Source organism: Vanacampus margaritifer, chromosome 4 (genome assembly GCF_051991255.1).
Source record: "Vanacampus margaritifer isolate UIUO_Vmar chromosome 4, RoL_Vmar_1.0, whole genome shotgun sequence".
Taxonomy (NCBI): Eukaryota; Metazoa; Chordata; class Actinopteri; order Syngnathiformes; family Syngnathidae; genus Vanacampus; species Vanacampus margaritifer.
Genome location: NC_135435.1, coordinates 15,956,659 through 15,984,650, shown reverse-complemented (window position 1 = coordinate 15,984,650; position 27,992 = coordinate 15,956,659). Strand labels below are relative to the sequence as shown.

The 27,992-nt window shown below is 39.9% G+C and overlaps 1 long non-coding RNA gene across 1 annotated transcript; it reads left to right on the top strand.

Annotated features, from left to right (window-relative positions):
- Positions 1-6: 6 nt before the first annotated feature.
- Positions 7-26,740, top strand: LOC144049971 (uncharacterized). Its single transcript, XR_013293745.1, has 3 exons — positions 7-150; positions 861-1,010; positions 26,624-26,740. It is a non-coding gene; the product is annotated as an uncharacterized LOC144049971 (long non-coding RNA).
- Positions 26,741-27,992: the final 1,252 nt, after the last annotated feature.

Here is a 27,992-nt window from a genome sequence, read left to right as displayed (position 1 = left end):
GTGATTCTCACACATGGACAAACATTTGGATATTGTCAAAACACATCTAATATACAATAAACTACGACTTTCAAAGGACTCCACAGATGCTAATCCTCTCAGGACCAAACTGATAAAATGGATTAATTCACAGGAAACAATTAAATGCAGGTATGTTTACATTTATATCCAGTTTAAATATGTTACAAAATGTGTGAATTTAAAACACGTTTTTGATAAATCCTTTATTTATTTTTATTATTAATTGTATGTATCTGTCAAAACATTAGCTTAACATTAGGAAGGTAGCTAGCTCAAGTTCGTTAGCTTTCTGGTTAGCATTTTGTTGTTTACTCGGGTCAAAGAAATACAGCATTAAATATATTTTAGACATGACTGTTTGCTTTATATTTCATTTAAGACTCCAAATAGATGTGTTATATATAATTCTCAATCATAGTTAGAGGCTGGCATCAAATGCATGGATGTGAAAAATGTTAATTACCCCACCATTAATTTTCTTAAAAAGATATGGCCATACTCACTTTAACAACTCAAGTTTCATTAGAGATTATTGTTTTGTATGTTACAGTACACTTAACATTGTGAATAATTAATAGCGGAATAAACCATAGTAGTATTCTCACACTGTTTATTTTGTTTAAATCAGAGGGTGGTCTCACCAATCATAAAACTGATTCAATCAAATCATGAAGGATGTGTTCACGCCACACAAAAATGCTTAAGATGTTTTTTTATTTTTATATTTTTCCAACCACAACACCAACATGCTGCTACAACGATGCCTCCAATCCTCTCATGCGTTCCTCATTACTATTTCAACTGATTTGGCTTTTTTTTGTTTGTCCTTGGCATGAGAGACAGCACAGTGAATCCCTGGCTCCAATCCCCCGGCACTTCTGGCTCAGAGGCAAGCGACCCCAAGTGCGAGAACAAAGGCCTTTGCGGGAAAATGATCAGGAATCTGCGGTGCAGTCAACCAGCGCGCACTGGAGCGCTGTCACAATGCGGTGGGTTCATCTCCGCGCTCCATATTGTGGTCTAAAACGACAAGAGCTCAGTTATTGGTGCCGACAGCCGCACAGTTTTTTCTTCTCCGCCCACTCTGACGGAGTCCCATTCTGGGAAGGGAACATTGAGGATTCACAGCACATTACTCAAACATAAGAGCGCGCTCCATTCGTATCACTCAACAGTCAGCATTTTGTGGCTCGGGCCGTAATCCCCTTTTATCCACCACTTACGGATGAACAAATATTTAAACGATGATTACGAAAAGGTTGGGTTTTTCCTAGGGCTGAGATATCTAGCAAAGGCCATGTTTGCTGCATCTTGCACATGCACTTGTTTTTTTTCTGCTTTTTCAGACATTTAACCCTCAGGCCTGGTTCAATTTTGTTTGGGAGTATTTGATCTCAGGTAGACTGAATATTACTACATATTTATGCATGTATATTAACTCATTCACTGCCATTGACGGCTACGTAAAAAAAATATTTCAACTATTTCTAGTAATAATTTTTTTTCCCACTTTTGGCAACAAGAGTATGAAAAACTAGAATTTTTCATTTTATTTTACATTTAGAACAGATATAAAATTTATAATTAATCGTGAGTTAACAATTGAAGTCATGCAATTAATTACAATTAAAAATTTAATCGCCTGACGCGATAAAAACAAGATTATTAAAAATTTGGGGTGTCAGGCGATTAAAATTTCTAATCGTAATTAATTGAATGACTTCACTAGTTAACTCACGATTAATCAAAAATTTTATATCTGTTCTAAATGTACAATTTAAAAAAATCTAGGTTTTCATACTCTTGTTAACAAAAGTGGGAAAAAAAAGTTATACTAATAGAAATAGTTCAAAATAAATTTTTGACGTCTATAGCCGTCAATGGCAGTGAATGAGTTAATAGGACCACATACTAACTGAAGACATAGTTGTTTCTACTGTACTAACAAATTATTCTAAATGATGAGTTTTTGGGAAATTCTACTGAAATGATCCACTATTTCTGATTATATAATGTACATATTGGCTGGTCTCAAAGTTACATAAATCCACTGAGATCAAAGTCGTCTAATTATAGAGGAAGCATGTGTCTGTCAACTCAACAAAAAAGACGCACACAAGCCAGTTTTGTTTTGTAGCATCACTCAGAGGAGCCGCTGGCTCATCATGGCTGGATGCTTCTTTTGAACCTCCTTTGCCGATTATTTCCCTTTTGAGAGTCTACCAAGCCAATGAATGGAGAGTTTGCCGCCACTTTGGTCTCGATTAAGCAATAAAACAAGTGGAAAGTAAAGCCAACAGAAACATGCTTGAGGGCCAGTGTTATTGTTAGTTTGAATTGTTCAATCCTCAGTGGACTTGCTCTAGTACCCAGCCAGTGAACCACAGAAAAGGAATAAGACACTTTGGTTAAAAACAAGTTGTTGTGGAATTAGTGAAATGAAGGAAACTGACCCAGTCCTTCTTTGGGGTTCTCATGCTCGATTAATCATAACACAATAGAAATACATTTATGGTGATCTTTTTTCAGTTATCTAACACAAATCCTAAAACAATGTCTTGACTCTTAGCTCAAAAGTTCCCAACAGTGGTGTTTCTGGCATGCGCATTATGAGAGGCCGCACAGGATGGCTTTTATGGGGGCTGGCAATTGTGTGTGTGTGTGTGTGTGTGTGTGTGTGTGTGTGCGCTTGTCTTAATTAACTCAAGTAAAGTATAAAAAAGTAGTACGTGCAACAATATAATAGGCTATTTATTGGCAAGAAATATATATATAAATCCTCAATGTTTTCTCAGGTATGAAATGACATTCTTGTATCCTAAAATATGGACATTTTAGGCAGACACAGATTACAGTACGTATTTTTTGGAATGTGTAATCTAAGATAGACTGAATATAATAGCCAAGAGTATTGTGCATTTTCTGACTGCGTTTTTTCCTCCGTTGTTTCTGCCATGCCCTGCTTCAGATAAACGAGTCACGTGAGGTCACAGAGACTTTGGGTACAATCATGTGACTGCTTGGCTCTTTGACAGATAAGCATAAATGTAGCAAGCGGAATGTAGCTCAATGTGACAGAGTAAAAGTAGCATTTTTATTCTTACACGGGAATTCAACCACACAATTTTCTTTGCAATAATATGTTGTATGTGCCCCCACTAGTCTAAACACGGTATTCTGATTATTATTGCATGCATGGAATATGAATTTAGCAGCAAAATCCATCCATCTCAGGGGGTGGCCATTTTGCCACTAGTTGTCGATTGAAAATGACATCAAAATTGTTCAGGGCTCAGGTAACGACCAATCACGGCTCATGGTCGTTGCCGGAGCCATGAGCAACTGTTATGTCATTTTCAGTTGACAGCAAGTAGCGCATTATCTACCACTGGGTAAATGTGAAGCATTTTAAAGCTCTTTGAGCATGAACTCAATATTAATCAGAATACCGTTTCTAGACCAGTGGGGGCGCATATAATATAAAGAAAATGTTTGGTTTGACTTAGCTCGATTTTAAGTAAAAAAAGAAGAAGTATATGTTGCATTAGAACAACTCTGACAAGGACAATTGAATCAAAAGCTCAACCCCAAATTTTTTTAAATTTCTTTTAGACATCATAAAATGGTGGCAAAACCCCTTTTTTCGCAATTAGATGAGGCTATGACTTGGCTAAATAAAGTTCCTCTTCTTAGTTAAACATAGTTTAACATTTTAATCAAATAACAAAGGATTAGTCCCCCCCCTCTAAAAATCTACAAACGGGCAAATTTGCGTAGCAGAAGCGTCACAGTAACACTCTAACTGTCCATCAAGAAAGGTTACTATGTCACAGTCTGTTTGGATTAGTGCTAGTTGATTAGTCAAACATTACTCGAAGGACACAGCTTGCATTTTTACAATAACATATTGTATATTGCTCTTTAAACATTTGAATTAGCTATTTTTGTCCATGTTACATAAGCCTGTTGCCGCCCAAGGTATGTCAAAGCATGCGGAGTGCAACGTGTGTCAGATCTTGGAGAAGGTTGTAAACCTCGTCTCCAGCAACCACCGTATCAATCAGGCTTTTCTCATAAGCGAGGTGGAAAACCAGGCTCACATCTGTTTGACCTTCCTCTTTTTCTGAGAAAAATAATACTGTACCTGTAACTTCCAACCGCCGACTTAATGCTGTTGACATTAATTATCAGACACTCAATAGAGAACAGAGCACAGATGGGACGCATTCATCACACTTGAAGAAGACCTCTTCGGGATGAAGCAAGGTTATGTAACAGGCAGTCTTTCAAAGTGCTACACGTTCCTTGTAATGAAATGACCTTGTTGTGATGGCTATGTTGGAGTGGAGACAGCGAATTTAATTTATAAAAGAACATTAGACAATTCAAAGGGCAAAAACTTCTCTCATCTTTAATAGTATTTACTTGTCTCAGTTGCTTCATATTGAGAACAGGCCCAAACTAATGATAACAAAAGACTGTTCACATTACACATACGGTGGTTGATTTAAAAAGTCTGCACACCCCTGCTCAAATGCCAGATTTTTCCAATATGAAATTATGAGATTAAAATAAACCCTCAAAATGTTTTCCACCGTTAACCTGTGCAATTCAATTGAATTTAAACTGAAATATTAGATTATGATCTGAAATTATTATTTTTTTATATCACAAAAATTTGCCACGGTGACTTTGACGTTGTATGTCTCATGTCATGTATTTAGAACAATAGTGGCTGTGCCTGTTTTCTTAGCTGGAAAGGTACCAAAAAAGATGAAGTCACATCAAGTTGAAGTTGAAGTTGTGGCTTTCGGGATACTGACTAGCCTCAAAAATGTTCTTGCGGTCTATTAACACGTGACAGGCTTGAGTTTGGTTAAAATGACTTGATGGAGGTCGTGCGGTGTGTTTGATCAAACTAACGTCAGCACTCTCAGCAAAAGTGGACCGCAACCACTTCAAGAAGGGTCTCCATCCACTTGTAAATCAACGGTGATGTGGTTTGGTTCAGTTCAGGTCAAGTGGGAACAATGCATGGAACAAAGTCAATTACCAGATTTAAAATGACAGCAGAGTGCATATGGGGGGTGTTCCTGTGTAACTGTTAAAATTGGCACTTTGTCCATCTCTGTGTTCCCAAAACATTTTAGAAGCTTTTTTTTTTAGTTTTAGTTGTTTACATGTTACCTTAATAAACAAACAAACAAAACCAACATAATAAACAACTGACAATGAGAGGACTCAATTTTTGTCATTTTGCAAGAGAGTGATGACCAATTTTATAGCTGCAATGAAATCTGCAAAATTTATATCTTGATTTACATGGCAACGATCTCTTCTACTAAATTCTTGTTTTGACAGCATTTATGGGTTTCCTCAGATTTGAGTTATTCTTAACATCCGTCAGATCCATCAATATTTTATGCTAAAGGATAACATTCACTTATACTAGCATGCTGATTGACTAAGCCTCACCTTCTGTAATGAATCAGAGTTGGCCCAGTAGTTGCACTGATGAATCAAGAGAGCAGAGAGGTGCTGAATGCAATAATGTATCGTTCCAACGGATGCGTGGTTGGTTGTGTTGCAAATTTGTATTTTAGCTCACAACAGATCACAAATGCTCTCCTTTCTACTTGTGACTTTATTCTTACGCTTACACATCAACTTTTAGTCTGATGGTAAAGATTGCTAAGTGAAGCAGGATCAAATGTGGTATTGAAGGCACTATTATTACTATGAAGCACAGTATTATTTTATGCTTTGACCCAGACCCGTGTGAAGTGTGGTTAAGTCAATTTATTTTAGGTTATAGAAAGTAAGATGATGTAAACATGGCAGTGTGGCTTGTAGTCTTTACGTATTTTTTATTTTTTTTATTCTGTGTTGTATGTAAATGCGTATTTGGAAGTGTGCAGACGTCAGCGCAGCGTTTTCGACTGGAAACCAGTCATTTACGATGTACTTGTTAAAGAGTATCCTTTAACCAAATATTCCCAGCTGGAGCATTAAAAATTAGCTTCCCTGCCAGTTCTATGTCATTAATACAGGACCTAACTGAGCCAAATGGAATTAGCATCTCAGATAATACCCTGAGGTCACTTTTCCCATGTTACTGATGTCAGTGAACTATCTGCATTCACGTTGGCACTCACAACTCATGCCAAGACAAATGTCAGCCTGGGCCTCGCTCCCTTGAAAGCAGCCTGACTTTATAGTCTTTGAAAATCCCTTGCCGCTTTGCCCGATGGTTCCATAAGGGCTCTGGGAAATGTTTGGTTCCCAGACAGAAAAGACTGAAAAGCGTCAAGCTCGAGACGGGTTTTCTAGGATTGTTGGGAGCCTCTTTAAAAGTTTCTCTCAAGAGTTGAAATATGTTGGCCTTTGTTGGCTATTTGAAAAATGAACATTTTGCTTTCTAAGGCCCGTATGTGCATCCATAAGTCACGCTTAGATACATTATCAGTGATGAATGTATATCATAGTCTTTGCATTTTGTATCAGTAGCATTCATCCTGAAAGAATGTTTCTCTAGCTGTATCTGGACTTTATTTGACATGCACTGTTTCTTGTTAAGGGAGCCAGTTATCATGGTATAACACACAAACCAAACCAGTGGAGGTTCTTTTTTTTTTTTCCCATTCTACAATTCACAGTCACTAATTATGATAGTGGGTGGATGACTGTATTTACAAGTGTAGTTATATTTAAAACCAGGTTCAGACAAACAGTCTGTGGGGAAAAGACAGAACAACATTTTTGTATTAGTCCCTCCAAGAAAACTGACCGTAAATTATATTTTGGGAGTGGTGGTTGGATTTGACGTCTGAGTTAACCAACAGTCACTTTTTGTGGCATTGTCTTTTTGGAACGAACGTGAGCAGTAAGAGCAGATCAGACTGCTGACATGAGTGTGAATCCTGATAGGCCTGCTGACGCACATTAACTTCATGAGGACTGATGGAAGCTGCGTCAGCCAGGTGGTTTTTGCGAAACCAATGACATGTGTCTCAATGAAAACCAGGCGGCTTCATTAAAATGCTGTCGCAGTGGAGGGGGTGGATCCAGATCGTATTCTTCACTGTTTGACTTTGAATCTTCCACCAGGGGCTTTGTTTGACATTCATTTTCTTATAGTGGGACACTGATGTCTATTCTCAGTGGTCTTTGAAAGGCAGGACACACCCTGGACTGATCACCTGTCAATCACAAGACTGACACTTAGAGACAGACAGCCATTCACACCTATGGACAATTTAACGTTCTCACATACTGTACATGTCATGTTTTTGGACAGCGTAAACACGATGAAGTACAGCGGGAACACTCCACTCCAAAAATCCAACCCTTGGAGCATTATGCTCCCCGAATGTAATGCCAATTGGCATGTCATTGTTTTTCTCAATGACAGGCAGGACACACAAATTCACTGATCTGACAGCCCCTACCTGTGAGTTTCACAACAGACAATAAATCCAGGCTGCAGCAGCCGGCGAGTTGGATGGACAGAAGAAAACGGGTACAGTGGGATGAGAACAAAAAACACATATTTGAAAATCCAAAAAATCTAATGATGTATGGCTGACACGCACCAACTGGAAAGAGTTCAGGTCCAGAGCATCTGTTTCAGTAAATGTGATGACCTTTGAATTCTGTTAATCAAAGATTGCAAAAGAAATCTGCAGTTTGGGACTACAAAAAAAGAGAGGTACTTGCGTCACACTTTTTTGGGGAATAAACGATAGAAGTGACCTTTTTACAAGCAGAACCCATACTTACCAAATTCGCTGCACTAATCATGTTTTCTTTTCAGTCCCTCCACCTGGGCAAACTAGGCGGTCGCCTAGGGCGCCATCTAGTGGAGGGGGTGCCAAATTGCAGTGCAAAAAAAAAAAAAGATAAAAAAGATTTCCCCCCCTCAGGTTTTCTAAAATAAAATATGTAAATGACCCTGCTATTATTTTTGTTTTTGCATTTTTGTATTGCAGATTGCCGTTGTTTTATTGTGCTATTGTAATATAGTTGATATTTTTAGTTTGAAGGATACAGGAAAAGGTCTCATAAACCGGTAGGAACTGACATAAGTAACCGACGTACTGCCATTAGTAGCGCCGCCATCCAAGTGCAGAGAAGACGTGTGCGTGCCACAGGAAATCTGAGAAAACTGAAGTTTACAACTAATTCAGTGAACGATTCTTTAGCACCTGGCTGACAAGGGAACAAGGTTCGTATTGGAGCAATGTTTCATTGTTTAACTAATGTTGCTATAGTTCATGTTCATTGTGTAATTTACTGCATAGTAAAACGTTACCGTTTTCGTCCACTGGAGTGTGCTAACGCGCCTTGGTAAATATTTAGCAATGCTATTGTTTAAGATTCTGTTTTATTGACTAAGAATCTGTATTTCTGTATGGTTTATTTTTGTTTTAAGGTATTTATAAAGGCAACAAAAAAGGTTAAAATGTTTATTTACGATATAAATTGTCTTTAAGAGATTGTCAAGGCTATAAAACGTAGTAATTTAAGGCAATTCATTTATAGTATATGGTATGGTGACCAAATGTGTCCTCTTTTGGGAGTACAGACCATCTTCTTACGTCCTGTTGGGGCATCCGGGGTTTTTATAAATTCCTGAAAATATCCGGTTGCCATTGCGTAAATAGGAGGTGAAGTACACTGTGTAACTGCGACTGGTACCACAATTTCAAATCCGGGGCAAGTGTCCTCTTTTTTTGGGAAATGGGAATATGGTCACCCTAGTATATGGCTTAAATACGGTAAACCCTGCCCTCCAGTAATGCTTAATATCAATTTACTTTACTTTTAAATCTTGCCAAGAAACTATGTATGTCTAGGTGAGTTGAGGAACTTCATTCAAGCTTTAGTAGCATTTTGTAACAATCTATAAATGTTTTTAGGGGTGTGTCAGTTACTGGTGGATGTTCCCTATTCGCGGCTTAGTCACTATTTCCTGAGAATAGTTGGGGAACATTGAAAATAAACTGTACATGACTCAACACACACACACATGCACGTCGTACATGCCAGGAACAGCTACTGTTTAGAATTAAGAGTCATATTTGCACAAAAAATAGTTTTCCTTTTGTCTTAAAACAAGGCTTAAAAGTATTCAGTTTTTGTTGATTATGGCGGCACCATATGGACAAAAGTGGTAGTGTTTTGCCTTGAATGAAGACCACATTTCCCAGAAGGACCAGTGCATAGCGTCGTCTCACGGTAGTTTGGAGTTGAATTGAAATACATTTTTGTTTGCAGTGGCTGTGTGAAGAGATGTATAGAGATGAGGTAATTAATCTATTTGATATATTTTTTGTTTATACAGAACTGTAAGGTTTTTCATGTCACAGCAAAGGTTTTACTTCTTAATTGTCAACACACAAACGCCCCCCCCCCCCCCCTTCCATTCCACGATGCATTCACAAGCACTTCGTAAAGAAGAAAGTACACTAGTATAACTCTACAGGTGCTGTCCCCCCTGGCTGGGCGTGGGCGGGTCTGCCCCTCTGTTGGCTGCTGGGTGGCGGCTGCGTCTTGGTCGTTCCCTGGGTCTCGTGGTGGGTGCTGTGTTGCGGGGCTCTCCCTGGTGTCCGGGGCGGCGCGGTCCGTCGCTCTGGGTCCGGTGACGCGGGTCGGGGCCTGTGGGCCGCCGGGGTGCCCCGTGGTTCCCTCTCCCCTCCCCCTTCCTCCCCCTTGCTTCCTCTCCCTCTTCACCTCTCCCCGCCCGTCCTCCGCCTCCCTGTCCCTTCTCCCTCGTCGCCCTTCCTCCTCCTCTCCCCCTCTCTCTGCGGCCCTGCCGCTGCCTCCTGCCCTTCCTGTCGTCTCCTTCCCCCGTCCCCTCCCCCTCCCCTGTCTGCCCTCCTCCCCCTCCCCTAGGCCGGGGGTTCCATCCGTGGCCCGGGTCTCGGCGCACTTCGGACGGGCCCCGGTATCCGGGGGGCAAGCCCCGCCGGGGTCCCGGTGGGGTTGGTGGGGGATTTGGTGGGCGGGTACGCCCCCCCCCCCCGCCCGGTTGGGGGGGGGGCCCAGCTGGTCGCTCCTCTTAACTCACTGCACTAGTTTTGCACAATACATTTTAGGGCACATAACACACTTTGGGGGGGAGTGGGGTGGGGTGGAGACACCGTCTCCGCCCTGCAGCTCCCCTCCAAATTTTAATGCACCACACAACTGGGGGGGGGGGGGGGGCATCGGTTGGGGCGGCCGCGGTATGGAGCAGTGCTGCGGTCGCCTGTCCGTGTGCTGCGTTGGGTTGGGGGCGCGGGCCGCGTTGGGGTGGGGGGCGCTCCTGCTCCGGGGTTTGCTCTCCGGCCGGTGGCCCCTGCGGGGCCCGGGGGTCGTCCTTTGGCGCGGCTGCGGCCTGGGGGGCCCTGAGGTGTTGCGCTTGCTCTGTCCTGGCGGGGGTCGACGGCTCCCCTCTTTGGTGGAAATTTTCATGCATGCTAGATCCACCACACCAGCATCTATCAAGACTCAGACACAATTTGTTTCTCCCTCAGGTCATTGATTCGGTGGAGGCTGGTGTCTGTGGATCTCACTCTGCTTCGTCTGTCCTTTCTACCTTTCCTCAGTTTCTCCTTTGGGCCCTTGAGGTTTCCCTGATTTGTTGGAGTTTGGATGCCTCTGGGGTTGGTGAAGGTTAGTGGCCCGGTGGGTGGTGTCTGGTCGGTGCTGGGCTTCGCTTTTCTTTCTTTTCTTTGGTCCCCCTTCGGGTCTCCTGGCGGCCCCACGACTCTGGCTGGATTTTGAAGTGTTCGGTTTAGGTGAACGGTATGGGAATTCTTATTTATTTATTTTATTTTTTTCTCACGCACGCACGCACGCACACACACACACGCACGCACGCACACACGCACAAACACACATACAAAAAAAAAAAAGGGAGAACAATGATGATGACATTTCAAATGATCAATACTGAGATCTCCCAGAAAAAGACAAAAAAAAAAAAAAGAAAGTACACAAGTATTTTAGTGCCAGTAAAAATGATACAGACCCTCTCAGGCCATGACAAAGATTTTATTTTTTTAGCTGAAAATCAATGTCTCCTCTGCAGAATTATGAAAATATTTATTGAAGGTTCAAAAAGTATTTAGTGTTGCGTTTTGGAGTTTGTCACTTTTTTACTCATGACTGCCACCCTCTGGCCTAAAGAGTAAGTGTGTAACTCTGTGTCAAGCTTGTGCATGGTGCGGTGCGACGACCTGCGCTCGAATAAACGTAATTTTTTTCAGTTTTTTTTTTTGTCTGAGCTGAAGTTTGGGTTGTGCTCAGTCGGCATCTTGTTTTTTTTTTTTTTCACTTCTTCCCTCCCCCAAGAAACTATGGCCTGTTTGCCTCGAACACTCCACAATGAAGGGAAGATACAATGTAATAGGCGCTAACGGAGTAAAAAAGTCAGGGCTCTTTGTACTCATCTGGACATTGGTGGAGCATGCATGATGTAGAAAAAACTTCAGAATGACCTTTTTGAACTGCACAGGGCACCTTTAAACATCTCCTCAGGAGGATGCTGGCCACCTCTGCTAAAATTGGCTATAAAATTGGCTTATTTAAACAGATCATTCAGTACCCTTGAAATGAAATTGTTAACTCTTTCACTGCCAGACGTTTTCAGAAACGGGTTGTCCCCACTGCCAGCCGATTTAAGCATTTTGAGTGATCTTTCAAGGTCCACAGAAAATGTTGTGTTTGGACTATGGAAACACCTATACTACCAAATGAAAGATTGGACTCTCAGCTTTCATCAGAAAAAGTTTGTTTCTACCTTATTTCGTTCTTCAGTAATCAACAATAGAAAATGGTTACTTTCACCGAAATTCTCTCTTTTGAAACAAAAAACGGAGAAAAAGAGCTTTTTGTGAAACGATGTTATTTCATGCACTCTAGTGAATTGTACACTTCTTTTTGTCCATGAATGATGCCACAAACACCTAAATAGTGCTTTACTTCTGTAAAACGCTTTCACCAACAATGAAAAAGTGTTTTTTGATTGCAAAATACATTTATTTCCATTCAACAGTGTAACAATTTGACAAAACAATTTCGCAAACTATTTACAAATGTGTGCAACTGTGGTACTACTTACAATTATGTGGATGTTTCAAATACAGTTTTTCCTTTTGTAACGCTCTCCTGCGTGCAAGACGCCAGGACTCGCACACAGTTTACTTTCACTTTCACATTGGTCCGTTTTGCGTGCAAACGTTACACTTTCTTGACGGCCTTTTTTTCCGGGGAATAAAAAGCAAGTAGCAGACTGTACACACTTCCTCCGATGAATATGCATTGGACTCGGGGCACTCTCCGTCGTCCGATCGAACGTCCGCACGTGCGTGCTCGGTTGCGTTCCGCGTTACGACACCGTCATAGCCGCCGCGTCAGCGGTTCCAATTTCGCCGTCAAGCTCGGATTCACCTTCATCATCATCGAGGATGATCATTGTCGTCATCAATGTACTATTTTAGCGTAGGTCGATGCCTTTCGTCTTGTAAGTGTAGAGCTGCTTGCAAACGCTCGCCATTGCCCGTTCCCTCCTCCATCTAGCTCCATCTAACGTCTTCTACTGCCGCGTCAATGCTTCTCAACCACGGAGTCACCACCCTCATCTTCATCATCGATGATGATCATCGTCGTCAACAATGTGCTCTTTCAGCGATGCTTTTGGTCTTTGAAAAAAAACGTCTCGGGCGTGAGCTCCTCGCGACCGGCCGCCATTTTTCCTTTGTCTTCCATTCTCATCTCCTGCTCGACGCTCTAGCTCCGCCTCTACTGACGCCCACCCGATCTTGTCAAAAGAGAGTCATCGCTGCCCTCTAGGGGCCAAAAATAGTCATTAGGCACAACAGACAGACTGGAAACTTTCACCAGACATGCGGAAGGGTTTCCTCTACCCGTTTCAAAAAAAAAAAAAAAAAAATCATTGGATGACGTCTTTTGACGTCATTGGCAGTGATCCGTAGGTTTTTACTTGACGTCTTTAAACGTCAGTGGCAGTGAAAGAGTTAATATCAGTGTTGTTGTCATCGTTTCTGGAAAAAAGAACCTGAAAAAAGTTACTTGCTGAGAGTATTCATTCCTGCTTTCAACTTCCAGAAACGTGGAGACGACAGTTGTTTTCCTGTTGGATCAACATCACACTTAGATCCTTAGTGTTGTTTTTCCCTTTTAATTTTTCCCCATCTCAAGATCAGTCGGTGTCCTCATGCGTTTTCTTACAATTGAGCCGTAGCTTGTTCCGAGAGGAGAAATACATCTTTTATTCAGCCGTAGAGGCCCCCACTGCTTCATGGATCTTGGTGTCTTCAATCACAGTGGCGTCCTGCCACGCTTTGGGATTGATGAGTTTATGGGGTGATTATGTAACACAGGAATTTAGCCAGTAAACAATAAAGTGTGACTGTGCTCCATAAATATAATGTATAGCTTTGTTTCCACCAAAGTATTTTTTCACGCTGCAGTACATTAAGTCACGCGTCTTCAAACATGTTCAGCTTGAGACACAAATTCCCTGTGAAAGCACCAAATAGAACAAAGTTAAGATAGAGTGTGTTTTTTTTCGGATTTATTTTAACTAGAAAACTGTTGCAGATGTCTGTGTGGTCGTCTCGAAGAGATCTCTACTCGGTATTAAATCAAAAATGGATTAACCCAAGAAGGAAAATTATTTCCAAATGGAAATCTCAACCTAAATCAGGATTTCAGTGAATAATGTAATTTATTTTCCAGGATAGTGGGAACATTTCCTGGATCAGAGCAGGTTAAAATGTGAAGCAGGACACCTGAAAGATGGAACCTTTCAAAATTTTGCATTTGTTGTAATCCAGAATTGTCAGGTATTAAGACTGAAGCCTGGCAACCGTGGCTAAATGAAAAAGGTCACGGAGCAACTGCTCCATCTGATTGCGTTTCTGTTGATATATTCAAAGTCAGCATGCAACCTGTTTCGACCACATCCTTTGACTATGTGTGGCTTTATCACAGCCACGCAAGTTTAGTTCACCATCCAATTTGAAGAAAAAAAAGAAGCTTCACAGCTCCTATGTTGGAAAAAATGTTAACTTCCTGTACATTTTTCCAGACTCATTAAAGAGCCACATACAGTAGTGTACATCTATGGTGACGTACGATGCATGAATCAACGCCATTAATAAACCTTATATTTGCTTTTTGTTTTTGTTAATGGCGGCCAACAGACTTTGGCAGCTCTCACATGTTGGCATCAGTACGTCGTGGTAGGGAGGTGCGCAGTCACATCAAGTTTGTGTGTGTTTGCTTGAGACATTTTTATCAGCACAGTGAGCAAGGTCCAGAAGCAGATTGCTGCGGTGGGAAGAAACATACAGACTCTTTGAAATCATCAGGTGTGAAATCAATACATCAAATTTTGACAGTTGAGTGTGCTGCCCCTGTTGAAATCCTGAGAACAGTGAGACGTGAGAAACTTTTACCGAGATTTGTTTCTTTCTCCGTAGTTAACACAATTCTGACTGTGTGGAATAAACCGACCCCCAATTTGCGTGCAACTCGCTGTCTGTTCCATCACTGTCCATAAGGCCAGACCACAAGATGGTGAATAATCTTGTGTCATATCTGACGTTCAAGGAAAATCATGCCAGAGACAGATTGGAAGTCCATAAAACCATGATATATAGTGCATCCCTTTCAGGAAAATATTGCACATACTCGCGCACGGCTTTGCACTCCAACTGGCCTTTAAGATAAGATGATCCGTCTTAATTACGCCAGTTATTGTGCAAAAAGGGACCATTATACCAATGTGCCTCACTGCAGTGGAAATTCCCAAACTAAGACGTGTTGAGGTTTGTTCCCACTGGGGAGGGATTTGGTGTTTTTATGTAACAAGGTGACTTCAAGGCTCCCCAGCATCACGGTGGGCCACAAACCTCAAAGTCCGCAGCATCTCGTCCCTTGGCGCTTTTAGAGCAACAACGCTGGTGGAAATTCAGCACTTCGGGTTTGGAAGGTGAACTGGGACGGTGCTAAGCACACATCGCTGCCTTGTCCTAGCAAACACAGCTGGACCTGCCCCACAAGTTACAAAATTAGCTATCCATGAAACTGTGTTGAACAAGTTTAAGACCCTCAAATGTAAAGTCTCCTCTTTTGTTAGCTTGCTTTGTCTTTATTGCTATACCTTTAAAACTCTTGTAAAAATAACATTCACCCAAAGCGGAGACTCTGTCATCTCATAAAAGTGGATGTAGCATTGAGGCCACCTTTGTACAATAAATTGCGCTATAAAGCTTACACAAAAATGACTTAATTGCACTTCACACCTCGGCACCCCGGTGAGAGAAAACTATTTGGAGCTTGTTATCGTAATTGTGTTTGTCTAGCCCACATTTTTTAAACACTTTGTAGGATTGTCTCAGAATTTAAGAGAAAGGGAAGCACAGTTTGCATTTGTTATTACCTGCCAGCAATACGGTCTCATGTTTAAATAACACAAAAAGAGGTAGTAGTGTGATGGCCTGTGGCTGCTTTGCTTTTTCAGGACCTGGATAACTTTCTGTGATTGATGGACCCCTCTCTATCAGACAATCCTGAGGTAGAATGTTTGGCCATTGGTTCACAGAGGTGGCAAATCCAGGTCCAGAAAGCAAAAACCCTGCCACAGTTTGGCGTTAGCCCCTTGTGCTAGCTAGCTAGCTCCCTAGCAGGTAAACGAGCACCCAGGGAGCTAGCAAGGGAACTCGCTAGCTAGCAACTGTAAAAATCTTGCCACAGTTTGGCTTTAGCCCCATGTGAGAGCTAGCTAGCTCCCTAGCAGTTAAACGAGCACCCGGGGCGCTAGCTAGGGAGCTCGCTAGCTAGCACCTGGGGCTAAAGCCAAACTGTGGCAGGGTTTTTACTTTCTGGACCTGGATTTGACACCTCTGTAATGGTTCATGACCTGGTGGCACGGTGGATAATCGTTTAACACGTGCGTATCCCAGTCCTGAGGATGTGAGATCGAGGCCGGGCTTCGGAATTCCTGGGTGGAGTTTGCATGTGCTAGGCGTTGGTTTTCTCCGGGTATGAATGGGTTCATGACCTAAAACTGAAGCGTGTTTGGCTTCTGCAGTAGTTTGACTATCCAAAAAAGAACAGCAAGCCGACTTCTGAATGGTTTTAAAATATATAAATAAAAAAATTAAGGTTTTGGAGTGGCATAGCCAAAATCCGGATTTGACTCATTGACAGATTAAGAAAATGCTTGATTCCATTTGTTGCTGCAGCTGAGAGTGGTCCAACCATTTAGTTTAGGCGGCAATTACTTTTTCCACGCTAGACCAGGTAGCTTTGAGTAGTAGTTGTTTTTTCTCTTAAATGAAAATTGCGTTTTATTTTAACTTCCATTAACTTTATCTAATATTTAATTTAGTTTGATGATATAAAAAATGTTTATGGTGGAAAGAATACAAAGAAAAAAAATAATTGTAGAAAAATAGCCTACTTTTTCATCACAAACATTATCATAATGATATAGTATAGGTAATTATATTAATAATAATAAATAATAATAATTATAATTAATCTTTCTAAAGATTCAGTGAGACCAAGGCAAGGGGCAGCTCTTTGCATGGCTATATTTAGTTAGAAGAAGTTTCCAGTCATGAATGCATAACACAAAGAAGACTGCTGTCTGTCTCCACCACTTGGGAGGCTAGTAAAAACATTTGGACACTGGACTTCATAGGCGTGACTTTTTTCAGAGGTATAAAATCATTCTCCCTCCAACTGAACTGACTTGTTTATTAAAGGATGAATATGGATGACCATTGGAAAGGCAAACTTCCTTGGCTGTCATCGGGTCATATGAAAGGATAAGTCCATTACTACCATTGGAAAGCCATTTGTGTGATCTGCCAATCATGCCTGGACAAATGAGCCTCGGTCACCTTTTTGGCTGGGAATATTAAAATGGCTTCCAACTTGAGCACAGGCTATGTGAAGTTGAACTGTTGGGATTTTCTCAAATTCAATTTTTAAGATGAACCTGTTTTGAAATCCAAGGATAACTCAAGTCGATGTTATTTATAGAGCGCCAGTTCACAACAGAAGTTATCTCACGGCACTTTACACATGGAGCAGATCAAGAATAACACTCCTCTCCTGTAAGATTTTGAGAAAGTGGACTGAACCCCACATGAGCAAGCACGTGATGACAAAAATAATGAAAAACTCCCTTTTGAAGGAAGAAAGCTCGGACAGGACCGAGGTTCTGTGGGGCAACCCTCTGCCTCGACCGCTTGATTAGAGATGAAGATACAGTACGTAGTAGACGGGTAGAGGGCAATCCCTCTACCCGTCTACTACGTCTCTTCAGTCAGGGGAGGGACGAGATAACCTGAAGCCAGAGTAATACCTCACTATGAACTTTAACAAAAGGGAAAGTTTTAAGTTTAATATTGGAGAGAGCGTAAAATAGAATGTCTAAAAGAAGTACATTTCTATGTGCATGTAAACTTATTGCAAAACATACAAAGCAGAAGATCTACAAATAAAAATAAATAATATATTACTAGGAGGTATTGCATTATGCTGGATGGATTTGTGAGATGTTCCCATTCAAACTTTACGGCCTCTTCTTTCCGCTTCTCACATCAGGGGTCGCCGCAAGGAGTCATGTTTTCAACTTGCATGATTTATATTTCTCACTTTTTATGCTGACTTCCCTTCCTGATGAAACTCTCACATTTATTTGGGCTTGGGACAGGGACTGGATATCCAACCTGATGCTTTAAGAAGGTATCAAAAGATATCAGCTGCCTCTGTTTTTTCATACAGCTTTTCTTTATAGACATTTGCCATTGAATTATAATTTATATATTTTTTTTGCAGTGGCGTATGAATAAAGCACATGATATTTTGTGGCGGTTTTCCCAAAGTTTATTCTATTCACGTGTTTGGGTTATCCAAAATAAAAGGTTCACAAGTTCAACATGGTGATTGAGTTTGACATACACAATTTTGGATGTAATTACCTTTGATTTAATGATGTCAGTGTTTCCCATCCGTCCCAACGGTGTCCAAACTCTTTCCCGGCAAAACCTTTCCACACCAACCTAATCAGCATGACTTGTGCGTAGATGGCAACTTTGGAAGATTACACAATATTTATTCATGGCCAGACATCTAAGGGACTCCACAATGTTTGGCTGCCTCTGTGTTGAAACTCTCTCAGTGATGCAGAAAATTGAACTAATGTGAGGACTTTGCATAAATTTGTGTAAAACAATGTTAACCGAGAGCAAATGTTGAGCTTTGAGTGTCGACCACTGTGCTCTCTTTGAGCCTGCCAGATCAATAGAATGCCGACACGGCGGAACCCTGGGAAAGACACCAACATCACAACAATGAAACGCAAGTATAACAACCAACCACCATCTCGTGTTCTGTTTAAGAAGTCCAGTTAACTGTTTAGAGTAGTTGAAGAAGAAGGCAGCTCGATCAGAATGTTCTGTACTGCCATGTGAGTAAGGTTTATTTGGGCAGGATGTCAGTACGTCTTTGATTAACTTAATTAGTTCAAAACAAACTAAGCAGTACAATTTAAGGCTACAGTTTGACAGACAGTTTTATAGCAGCTAATCCCCTGTTAACCAAAATACCCTGTATGAAACGAGAGATTCGTACCATTCGTGTCTGAGCGCCATTGCACTATATAAATGCCCAAATCACTAGAAGCCATTTTCTATTCTACGGACTTGGTCTTGTGTCAGTCTCGATAGTCTTGAGTCTTGATTAGTGCTGTCACTAGCGAACATTTTTAGAATTGACTGATCTATCAATTATTCAATCGATTAATCAACTAATCTGATTCATTTTAATTTTGTATTAAAGTGTATTACAAAAGCACTATTTTCCCTGATTATGGTTTATTAACCACTTATTGGTGTTTATTTTGTACATCGTATTAGATGTACTTTGTTACTGCTTCGGTCATTGTTTTCCAAAGTAAAAACAGATGTTTGCAAATGTCCTATTTTGATTAAACGCAGAAGATAATCAGTCTTTTTCCATGAAGGACTACAGAAATCAGTGAACAATTACTGTTGATATGCTGAAATTAGAGGATTTGGACAATTTTGAATTAAAAAATGCCTCCAAAATGATTACTCAATTATTAAAATAGTAGTCGATTAATTTGCTAATCGATTATGTCACAAATGTTGTCTAACTGTGCTGTGACTTGCTTCATGTCAATGAAAGGTAAAAACCTGTCTGACTGAATAAAATGAAGTTCTGCTATCTAGTTAATTAAAGAGCACATATACTATAGGCAGATTCTACACAGAAAGGTCCATGTTGACATTGATGTGAACTTGGAATTGTGCTAACCACACAATCGCCACTATTTTTTAATTGTTGTTTTTTAATCATTCAAATTTTGGTGCCAGTGTGGTTTTTAACTGCCTGGCTCGGTAGCTCGTCACAAATGACATCAATGTTCGAATAGCTATGTAATTTTTAAATGCTGTTATGCGAAGCACCGCATTCCCTTTAAAATGTCAGGTTCAAGATCCAGAGGAAAATCTGGTAATATTTAATAATAACATAATAAAAGACTGAAATCCCCAACCCCTCCTTTGCCTGGGAGCTGACAGCGTAACAGACTCATTTTCACACATAATTTGTATCCATCTCTTTTCTATTACTGCTTATCTCAAGTAGACTGTGCCTGAGCCACATACGTTGTAAAATAAGATGGCAGTATTATGAATGTGTTCTTCCAAAAGTGCATCTTTTCCAAATCTCCTCCAGCTTTCCTCCATTAAACAGCGCCTATACACAGTTACCAAGAGACGAGTCTATAGGATGAAACTGATTGGGGCGCGGCCAGTGTCAGTGAAATGTAAACTTGGGAAGACCCACACCATCTGCGGTGAGGAGACCTTCCATCCCGACACTGAACCTCTTAGCTTGATGGGATTATACAATGTTATATAACCAATTGAAACATTATTCCGCTAATTGGGTACAGCTGATGTCACAGGCCTGATACTGGCGGCTCAGTATAGGGAAGAGAACGCATCACTATTTTGCTAAGGTGATTGCTGTCTTGCTTGAGCATTTTTCCCTAAGCATGAATGTACAAATCTTGCCAATGTAAAAAATTGTTTAGATTATACCCACTGCTGTGGATTTAGTTGCCATCGTCTTGAGGGACAAACAGAAGTTTGATTTGTTACTCTGTTTTTGTAAGATATCTGTGATTAACGTGAGAAAACAAACGGAGGAGAAAAGCTTTCGTAATGAACACACATTTGCCAGCAAGTTGATAAAATAAGTGAATGCAGCCCCTCTGAGATGTGGAGGCCCTTCAGCCCCCTTCTAATAGGGACTCACCAACACTCGTCCCTTACTCAGAAAGGGTTCACATGCCGTTCTCCTGGTTTTAGAACAGTAATCATTGCTTTAGGGGTGTCAAAATTAGTGCGTTAATTTAAAGTTCCACATTTTTTTTTTTAAATAACTCGTTCACTGCCATTGACGGCTATAGACGTCAAAAATTCATTTGAACAATTTCTATTAGTTTCAAATTTGTTCCACTTTTGTTAACAAGAGTATGAAAACCTATAATTTTTTTCATTGTACATTTAGAACAGATATAACATTTGTGATTAATCGTGAGTTAAAATTTGAAGTCATGCGATTAGTTACAATTAATGATTAGATAGCTCTTAGTATGAAAAGAAAAATGCAATGAGCTGTCAGCAACGTTTTACAAATACAATTATGCCATCTAGTGGCATTAAAATGACCTCAACACAAATCAATATCACATAAATTTTTTGATATCCAATTTGATATTTTAAATTTAACTCAATTTCATGATGTATTATGAAATTACTGCATTAATGACTAAAAGGTTTATTTTAGTTTAACATTTGTTTTCACTTTTTTGTTAACAAGAGTATGAAAACTTTGAAAAAAATATTTCATTGTACATTTTATTGTACATTTAGAGCACATAAAATGTTTTATTAATTGTGAGTTAACTAATGAAGTCATGCAATTAACTACGCTTACAAATTTTAATCTCCTGGCATCACTACATTGCCTACTCCTTGTAGACATCAAACTTTGAGCTACCATTTATGACCTCCAGAGACGGAATTGAACTTTAAGAAAAATAGATTGGACAAGCATACAAGAGAGTTTTCAGAGTGACATACAAATTGCCAAGAATATAAAATGAGGCGTCAAAATTGTTGAAAACTAAGCCATTTTCCCCACTCTGATGGACGCGAGAAACCACACCCCTGATGCTACGTCTATCAACTTTCTTATGCCTACACACCGTACATGTTTATGCCATGGAAATATTTCCACTTGAAGAAATGGATCCCACCGGGTCATCGTGGGACTTTCCACACCGCAACGAAAGTACTGTAACTCGCAATTTTACGGATAACCACTGATGCGATCTAAGGCCCTCAAGTTCTTAAATACTTGGGGAGGTGGCGCTCATGCCAAACACCAAAGTGCGTCACGGTTCACCATTTTAGCCACGCCCCTAAAAAAATCAGGAAAACTGCAGCAGTTTAATACCGGCTGTGTGTATATCTCCACAACTGAGTAGTTCTCAGTCTTTTCATGTTTTCAACAATTATCTTCGATGTATTTAGAAATAAAACTCTGAATTTACTCTAGTAAAGTCTTAAATAGGATATGTTCCATTATTGGCAAGCTGTTTGGCAAATCATCAGCCACCTCGTTCACGTTCTATATTGTGGTCCGTTCTCCTCCCGTCTCTGTATTTCTTTTGCAACCCGCTGATAAAGCTTAGTGTCCACTTTCCTCTGAGAATATCTCGTTTGATGGCGAGGTACTGTTGATCAATTGTTTTGCAGTTTTGGTCTCATGATGGCAAAATGTGAACAACATGAATTGAACCAGGAAAAGTATTGGTCCAATCATGAATCACCTATTGTAAATTTTGTTGTTCTGTTTGTGATTATAGAACAGCAAGTTGTGTAAAAAGCACTGAAACATTAAACAGTTGAACACGTGTATTCAAAAGCTTAGAGAAGATCAAATTAAGTTTGTGTATTTTTGGTTCATGATGAAATTTCACCCAAAAAGTTGATCATTCTTTGCTTTTTCTGAGTAATGTAAATATAACTTAGAATGCAATCAAAGCAAATCTGTCATTTTACAGCCAACAAATTTGAAATCAAGCTAAAAATAATTAGCACATTCCCTAGAAAGAGCCACAGGAGATGTAGCCAAGCGCTGTGACCTACTGCTGAAAGCTTAAAACAGGGACATCTGGAAAACAGTTGTGACGTTTCCCTGCGTCACATGTATTCTTTATTTCTATTTATTCCTTGCACACAAATCCCACCATACAGAACTGACCTCTTCCAACCCTAGACCTACTCTCCTTCCCGGAAGGTGCGGTCATCTGAAGCTGGTTTGCTTCTCCATCCCACACCAAACTGTGAACTTGGATGACAGAGCTACCAGGGCTCTAGCCTTCTATTTTTACACTGTAAACAGAGTGCAGTGCTGGCGCTCTGGAGTGAAAATGAATAGAAACTCCTCTGCTGTGGATCCTGCAGTCTTTTAGCACCCCCTGGTGATGGAAGTTGCTCTTGCACATCAGCGCTACAAAATCCTAAAAATAAAAAATAAAAAAAAGGAAATTAATGAGGATTGTACGGAAGCGTATTACATTCACTTGAAAAAAAAAAGTCCTGTTTGTCTCACAAATCTTTTGGGGGAGCTTTGTTTTTTTTTGTATTTTTTTTCTGTTATATTGAATATTTGTCCCCCTGTTTTTTTGTTGTATTTTTTTTCAGTTTAAAAAAATTAATTACATTATCCTCTGTTTTTCTGACTTTTTTTTCTGTTTTTCTCAGAGATTAGAGAACAAACCACAATACAGTATACACATTCATTCCTTTATTGAGAGCCAGTAAGTAAACATGACCATCTTATTGCTTATGGTGGTATGCGGGAAAGTGTCCGTTTCCGCTATTAGTGAGTCTGCAACAAGTCACTTGAAGTTCAGAGGTACATTTTTTTTTTAATTACTCAGAAAAACAGAACACCAGCTCTGTTTTTTGGAATATTTTTTTTTCAGTTTTTTGGAATATTTTTTTTTCTGTTTTTCTGAATATTTTTTTGGGACAGAAATAAAAATGTTCAGTAAAACAGAAACGAATATTCAGAAAAACAGAAAATAAAATAAAAATATTCGGAAAAAAAAACTTTTTTTTTCAAGCGAATGCAAAATGCTTCCGTAGGATCGTGCTAAATGACAGTCATTTGTAGAAGAGGCTGTATTTTTCCTGACACACTTCTACCCCCAAATTGATTTGTTACTTGTTTTGCTGAACGTTATGGTCATTTTTGACCACATGATTGAGTCTGTACACCTCAGTGCCAGCCTGAGTGGATAAACCACGAGGAAGAACTGGGTCAGTTGGCCAGACAGACAGATGTGAAGATAGGAATTTAACATGTTAGTCCAAAACAGATCGGCTTCAGCACAATTTTCGAGTTGCCCTCACCCACACACAGATTTGCTTCACCTTTGACTTCCTATATATATATATATATATACACAATGTGTACACACACATTTGTGCAGAAATTGTGTACAAATCATCGGTTTGATGGTTTACCGTGGTTTTAAAAGTCAGGGTTTCAATAACCGATAATACTGGCTGTAACTGGCAATGTGCTCTTTTCTTTTTCGAGGGAACTTCTAAGCATGGCACAATATGATTGGCTGCTTGCAGAGTTGAGTAAACGAGCAGCCTCTTCAAAGTTTTTTCCGCAATAGCCCCCCCCCCCCCCCCTCCTTCTAAGTGATCAGAGAAGGGAGGTTAAACAAAAGAGACACGCACACAAAAAAATTGTGCCATCAGGTAATAGTGAGCCCCAAAGACAGCATGAGTAGCCTACGGGTCTGTTTTAAAAATCGCTCACCAGTAATTGGACACTGAGACTTGGTAAGAAGAATTAAAATGTAACATGATACACAAACACTCTATATTTTGTTAAAAATAAGACATTGTGACCGTGATCACAATATTTTTGCTCACAATTATCATAACGTCAGAATCTAATATCAGCCCATGCCTAGTTGCTCCTCACCTGTTTTTTGTCGGACTTGTCACAGTTGTTGTGAAAAGTCAATTTCAACTATTTCTGTGATCTGGTGTGCTGCATTTGGGTCCTAGTCAATTTTCTGTTGTATGAATGAAAACTGGTAGATACACAGTCCCTTTTGCCATCTGGCAGAAGAACATCTTATTGTTCTGCCTGTTAATATACTGTATGTCATGGGCTAAATGAAACAAAATAAGAGATAATTTTCATATCAAATAAGCGAAATAAATCACAGAAATTTTAGCTAATTAAGTAAAATTGAATAAGTCTCTACAGCAACCTGATCTAATATCCCGCATTACAATGGTTTGTAATCAATCACTGACTTATCATTTATCAAGTGGCTACAAAACTCAGTTGATCACATTTCACCAGCAGGAGGCATTGCTGTCTCATGGACTCAAAAGCACGTTTCCCATGCAGGCTATCCTACAGAAGTCACTAACCTCAGTTTACAGCGAGCACAGTTTATATCTCAATGTGGGAATGAGCCTCCGAAAAGGTCTCGGGGTGCGTATAGACTGAGAGCGATGGTTGGCAAGGTGATTTAGCTTCTGAGAGCTGTGAAGGATCACATTTGTCAATCATCTGATGTATTCTCTATGCACGTGGTGGTTATGCATATATATGAACACAGACACACAATCACTGAGCTAATGGTGCAATTAATTTGGCTGTGATTTGATGGGTTCCCAGGGCAATTAAGTCATTTCTGAGTCAAGCCTACAGCGAGAATTTTAATGCAACCTACACCTTCCTCATTATTGTACAACTTTGTGAAAGCTGTACCTGGTGTAGCTACTAGACCCTATATAATTTCCTTGCTTCTAAACGTGCTGATGCAATCCCTCTTACTCTGATCGGTTGACTACAAGACAACCTACATTTCACAAACTCATATAAATGTTGATGATTTTAGAAAAAAAACTAAAACTGTTATGTCACCAAAACATAAAATGGTCTCTTTGCTATCTCAAACTCGCTTCATTCATGTTGCTTTTCAGTCTTTTGTCGACTTTTGGAAAATATCTTAGGACCAATTGCCATCCCTGTACCCTTTATACAGATTTGTCCTTTAAAAAAGAAACGAGCAGCTCCCAGGACATATCTGTGGCCTTGAATGTAAATTACATCCAGACCCAAACCAAAAATAGGCCTGAAGGATTATTTTAAATTATAACTGCCGTTAGTGTGCTCGAGGGTTGTAGAGAAATCTTGAGAAAAACGCAAAGCATATATTCCAATGCTCTGCTATGTTAATAATGGTACATTTACATGACAGCGACATTGAAAAACTATAAATGGAATTTTTTTACCCCTCATGTCTTGCAAAAGTTTCCTGTAAGAGTCTACAATGTCATCAGAATTATCTCCATTCACGTGTGACAGGTTTGTATTGACATTTGACTGCCATTTTCAGTGATTAAGTGTAATCTGTAAAGCCATTTTTAACTTACCATTGCAATATCTATAAAACATCATCATTGTGCTTGCTAAAAATCGTGTCTCCTTTCCCCCCCCCCCCCCCACAAACTTCAAAACATGGCTTGAGCAACTCTCTACACTCACAGGCTAGAGAAATGGAACCGTTATTTGAATCACCAACAAAAAATCTACCGTTTTTGTCAACATTCAGTTGCAAACATGCTCATATAAATGGAAATTTCTGTATTCCCTTCTTTGAGTGGAAGCCACTGTGAGAATAAGCTACTGAAGAAAAAATGTACCCGGCAATGGTAACGGAGCAGCTTCAATAAACACACTCACCATCTTTTCAAACGCTGGTGTACAATGAACAACACTGCTTCTTTTTGTCTTTGCCCATCAGTCTGTCAAACATTGAGAATACACCGAGCATGTATGTACACAAGGTTCACATACTGTCAGCCCTTTTCGGGTAATTGTGGTTTTCCTATTTGTTGAAAGATGACATAAGGGCAGATGTATGACGAGTCATTATGCACTCACATAGGAAAGAAGGGCCCTTCAGCTGCATTTCACTATTGATTCTGATTTCTCTGTTCCTATGTTATCATTTCCATGGCTTGGCTTTGTTCCCGGTGTTAATGACTTTCAAGTTTGTTTTTCTGTTGTAAGATGAGCTTTCTTACAGAGTCCCTTGACACCACACAAAAAGGTCTACTGATAAAACTGAATCAGGAACTTAGGCAAATTCCATATTTCTATCTGGGCCATTCATTCGGTTGAGTTTATTTCAACCAGTACATTTTTTGTTTAGTGGCGGCATTGTTGATACCATTTTAATCAGTTTAAGGTTCTAGGAAGGTCAGGATCATGTCAGCTATTGAAAGTTAAGACACAGTACAGCGTAAAAAACAAATTTGAATTTAGTTTTAACTTATTACATGTGAACATTAATGAAATCACAAAGAACAATATTGGTGCCTATGCTTTTCATTGTACATTGACTTGCTCTAATACTACCCCACAGATACTACCAATGGAAAGTTGTGCTCTGCAAAATGAATGAGGAACTCTTCACTGGTGGCGACGGAGGCTGAGCCAGTCGTCGTCCAGTCATAAAGATGTGCAGATGATGCTCTACGACATGTCAAGTAAAGGAAAGTAAGCAATGGTGTGATAAAGTATCAATTCAGTTGTCCTGTCACAGTTTATTTTATCATTCGTGGTATTTTCTGTGGTACAAATCACTATATTTTGTTGCTGCATCCTCCCAGACTTTACATTCTTCTTCATCATTTTGCTACTGGGGGGGGGGTACTCCTTCTACATAGTGCCCCCTAGTGTTCAAACTGAGACTCAACAGCAGTGAAATGTCATGCTAAAGGCCCACATTCAAGACTGTGAGGAAAACATGTAGTTCGATTTTGAAAAAGTGTTACATTTTAGTAAAACATTTGGCATATTTAAGAAAAGTTTGTGTTTCTTTAAAACAATATTTGAAAAAAAAAAAATCACAATTCAAGACGTAATAGTATTATCAAGTAACTGTACTCTGTATTGGTGAGTACTCGGTCTGAAACTTGGTATCAGTGCATCCTTAGTCAAAGAATGTCCACATCTTTGTGTAGTAACCATTTCAGAAATTACCAGAAATGTTCTGAAATGTATAATTATTGATAATTGATATTTAGAAAAATTGCCATGGAAGCCCAAACCTAAAGCCCTTTATTTTGAGTTTGTAACACTGATAAAAGAATATTTGTTGGGAACATTCAGAGAAATTCATTCAAGTTCTCTTTCATTAAAGAGATAAGCGAGACAGAGGTTTCCATGCAGCGAGTTTAAGGCCTTTAGAACACACCGCTTCATATGTCTTTTCAGAGCTGAGGTTATGATGGTGATGATAAAAGCGAAGCAATAGGTAGAGATGTGTCCGTCCCCAAGAAACTCTGCTCGTTATTACACGGCAGGAAGAGAAAACTCATTTAAATGGAAGCACTTGGATGTCAGGGGCAATCCAAAATCCACAAGTCTCTTTACAGTTTGAAATCAAGCCTCCATCTATGTTGCTCTAAATTGCATCTAGCAATGCTTGATTGCTGCCAGATTGTGTCTCCTTAAAAGCACACTGAGGGAGCAGTCTTCCTGCACTGATGCTCATACTGTTGATACCTCGGGCTATAACGTATGTAAATTGCATGCTTAGTTGAGGAAAATGAAGCAGCTAGGGATTACAATTTAACTAGGAAATGTTTTCTGTGGTCAAAGATCAGTTCGATTGAATTAAAAGAGATTAAAATCCATTTGCCTCGCAGTGATCTGGATTTGAGGAGAGGTCTGTTGGTGAAGCTTCTTCATTTAGCAGTGAAGTGGCAAGTCAGTGGTCTAATTCAACT